Here is a 3,785-nt window from a genome sequence, read left to right as displayed (position 1 = left end):
TTATTTTCAAAAAGTTTTCAAAAATCTTTCAAAAAAGTTTTTTCTCTTCTTTTTTTTTTCGTTTTTCCAAGAAAAAAAATTCGAAAAAATACAAAAAAAACTATAAATCAAAAAACAAAAAAAAATTTGTGTTTCTTGTTTAAGTCTTGAGTCAATTTTTAAGTTTGGTGTCAATTGCATGTTTTAAAATAAAAAACAAAAAAATCATGCATTGCATTCTTCATTATCTTCAAGTTGTTCTTAGTATGTCTTCTTGTTTGATCTTCATATTTTCTTGTTTTGTATCTTTTGTTGTTTTTCATATGCATTTTTGTATTCAAAGTGTCTAAACATGAAAAATCTCTAAGTTTGGTGTTTTGCATGTCTTTCTTTTCTTGAAAATTTTTCAAAAATAAGTCTTGATGTTCATCTTGATCTTCAAAGTGTTCTTGGTGTTCATCTTGACAATCATAGTATTCTTGCATGCATCATGTGTTTTGATTCATAATTTTTATGTTTTGAGTCATTTAGTTGTTTTTCTCTCTCATCATTAAATTCAAATAAAAAAATATCTTTTCCTTATTTTACTCATAAATTTCGAAATTTTGGGTTGACTTAGTCAAAATTTTTTAAAATAAGTTGTTTCTTGTTAGTTAAGTCAAGATTTCAATTTCAAAAAATCTTATCTTTTCAAAATCTTTTTCAAAAATCAAATCTTTTTCATTTTTCTTTTATATTTTCAAAAATTTTAAAAAAATTGTTTTTCAAAATCTTTTTCCTAATTTCATTTCAAATTTTCAAAAATTTTACTAACAACTAATGTGATTGATTAAAAAATTTGAAGTTTGTTACTTTCTTGTTAAGAAAGGTTCAATCTTTAAATTCTAGAATCATATCTTTTAGTTTCTTGTTGGTCAAGTAATCATTTTTAATTTAAAAAAAATCAAATCTTTTTCAACAATATCTCTTCAATCATATATTTTCAAACATATCTTTTTCAAATCATATCTTTTTCAAAAATTTGATTTCAAAATTCTTTTTCTAACTTCTTATCTTTTCAAAATTGATTTTCAAATCTTTTTCAACTAACTAATTGATTTTTTGGTTGTTTTACTATTTCTTATCTTTTTCAAAACCACCTAACTACTTTTCTCTCTCTAATTTTTGAATATTCCTCACCTTTTTCAAAAAAAATTTCTTTTTAATTAACTAATTATTTTAAATTTTAATTTTAATTTTAATTCTTCTCCTAATTTTTGAATTCTAACTTTATTTTAAAATAAAAACAAAAATACTTTCCTTTTCTTCTTAATTAATTTCGAAAATTCCTCTCTCTCTTTCTCATCTCCTTCTATTTATTTATTTATTTACTAACACTTCTCCTCTACTCATAATTTGAACCCTCTTCTCTTATTTTTCTGTGTTTGAATTTTCTCCTTCTTATATTCTTTTCTTCTTCTACTCACATAAAGGAATCTCTATACTGTGACATAGAGGATTCCTCTTCTTTTCTGTTCTCTTCTTTTTCATATGAGTAGGAGCAAGGACAAGGACATTCTTGTTGAAGCAGATCCGGAACCTGAAAGGACTCAGAAGAAAAAGCTAAGAGAAGCTAAAACACAACACTCTGCAGAGGACTATACTAAAAATTTCGAAAAAGAAGTAGAGATGGCCGAACCCAATAACAATGGTGGAGGTGCAAGGAAGATGCTTGGTGACTTTACTGCACCAAATTCCAACTTACATGAAAGAAGCATCTCAATTCCTGCCATTGGAGTAAACAACTTTGAGCGAAAGCCTTAATTAGTTTCTCTGATGCAACTGAATTGCAAGTTTTATGGACTTCCATCAGAAGATCCCTATCAGTTTTTAACTGAGTTCTTGCAGATCTGTGATACTGTTAAGACTAATGGAGTAGATCCTGAAGTCTACAGGCTCATGCTTTTCCCTTTTGCTGTAAGAGACAGAGCTAGAACATGGTTGGACTCACAACCTAAAGATAGCTTGGACTCTTGGATAAGCTGGTCACGGCCTTCTTGGCCAAATTCTTTCCTCCTCAAAAGTTGAGCAAGCTTAGAATGGATGTTCAGATCTTCAAGAAAAAAGATGGCGAATCCCTCTATGAAGCTTGGGAAAGATACAAGCAGTTGACCAAAAAGTGTCCTTCTGACATGCTTTCAGAGTGGACCATCCTGGATATATTCTATGATGGTCTGTCTGAATTATCTAAGATGTCATTGGACCATTCTGCAGGTGGATCTATTCACCTGAAGAAAATGCCTGCAGAAGCTCAAGAACTCATTGACATGGTTGTAAATAACCAATTCATGTACACCTCTGAGAGAAATCTTGTGAGTAATGGGATACCTCAGAAGAACGGTGTTCTTGAAATTGATGCTCTGAATGCCATACTAGCTCAGAACAAAATATTGACCCAACAAGTCAATATGATATCTCAGAGTCTGAATGGATTCCAAAATGCATCCAACAGTACTAAAGAAGCATCTTCTGAAGAAGAAACTTATAATCCTGAGAACCCTGTAATGGCAGAGGTAAATTACATGGGTGAAGCCTTTGGCAACACCTATAACCCTTCATGGAGAAATCATCCGAATTTTTCATGGAAGGATCTACAGAAGCAAGGCTTCAATAATAACAATGGTGGAAGAAACAGGTTTAGCAATAACAAACCTTTTCCATCATCATCTTAGCAACAGACAGAGAATTCTGAGCAGAATCCTTCTAGCTTGGCAAACTTAGTCTCTGATCTATCTAAGGCCACTCTCAGTTTCATGACTGAAACAAGGTCCTTGGTGGACGAAATTGTGATTCGTACTCTTTATTATTGTATGGAATTAATTCCCCGATAATAGCTCCAAAAACTTGGTGCTCAATATCATAGTGTCTAAAATTTAATTCATAACTTCGCACAACTAACCAGCAAGTGTACTGGGTCGTTCAAGTAATAAACCTTACATGAGTAAGGGTTGATCCCACAGAGATTGTTGGTATGAAGCAAAGCTATGGTCATCTTGTAAATCCCAGTCAGGTGGAATCAAATGGATTATGGTTTTCGGAAAATATAAAGAGATACTTAATTAAATAATAAAGGATAGAAATACTTATGTAAATTAATGGTGGGAATTTCAGATAAGCGTATGGAGATGCTTGTCCCTGTTGAATCTCTGCTTTCCTACTGCTTTCGTCCAATCCTTCTTACTCCTTTCCATGGCAAGCTGTATGTAGGGCATCACCATTGTCAATGGCTACATCCCATCCTCTCAGTGAAAAAGGTCCAAATGCTCTGTCACAGCACGACTAATCATCTGTCGGTTCTCAATCAGGTTAGAATAGAATCCAGTGATTCTTTTGCGTCTGTCACTAACGCCCAGCCTTCCGGAGTTTGAAGCTCATCACAGTCATTCAATCCCGGAGTCCTACTCGGAATACTGATGAGCGGATAATTTATACGCTTTTTGGCATTGTTTTTAGGTAGTTTTTAGTAAGTTCAAGCTAATTTTAGGGATGTTTTCATTTGTTTTTATGTTAAATTCACATTTCTGGACTTTACTATAAGTTTGTGTGTTTCTCTGTGATTTCAAGTAATTTCTGGCGTAAATTGAGGGACTTGAGCAAAACTCTGAAAAAGGCTGGCAAAAGGACTGCTGATGTTGTTGGAATCTCACCTCCCTGCACTCGAAATAGATTTTTTGGAGCTAAAGAACTCTAAATGGCGCGCTCTCAACGGCATTGGAAAGTAGACATCCAGAGCTTTCCAGCAATATATAATAGTCCATACTTTATTC

The 3,785-nt window shown here is 32.7% G+C and overlaps 1 non-coding gene across 1 annotated transcript; it reads right to left on the bottom strand.

Annotated features, from left to right (window-relative positions):
* Positions 1 to 2,048: 2,048 nt before the first annotated feature.
* On the bottom strand, positions 2,049 to 2,156 carry LOC127741783 (small nucleolar RNA R71). The gene has a single exon (XR_008002988.1). It is a non-coding gene; the product is annotated as a small nucleolar RNA R71 (small nucleolar RNA).
* Between the last annotated feature and the right edge of the window lie 1,629 nt (positions 2,157 to 3,785).

This window comes from Arachis duranensis, chromosome 9 (genome assembly GCF_000817695.3).
Source record: "Arachis duranensis cultivar V14167 chromosome 9, aradu.V14167.gnm2.J7QH, whole genome shotgun sequence".
Lineage (NCBI taxonomy): Eukaryota > Viridiplantae > Streptophyta > Magnoliopsida > Fabales > Fabaceae > Arachis > Arachis duranensis.
This window is presented reverse-complemented; position numbering and strand designations above follow the sequence as displayed.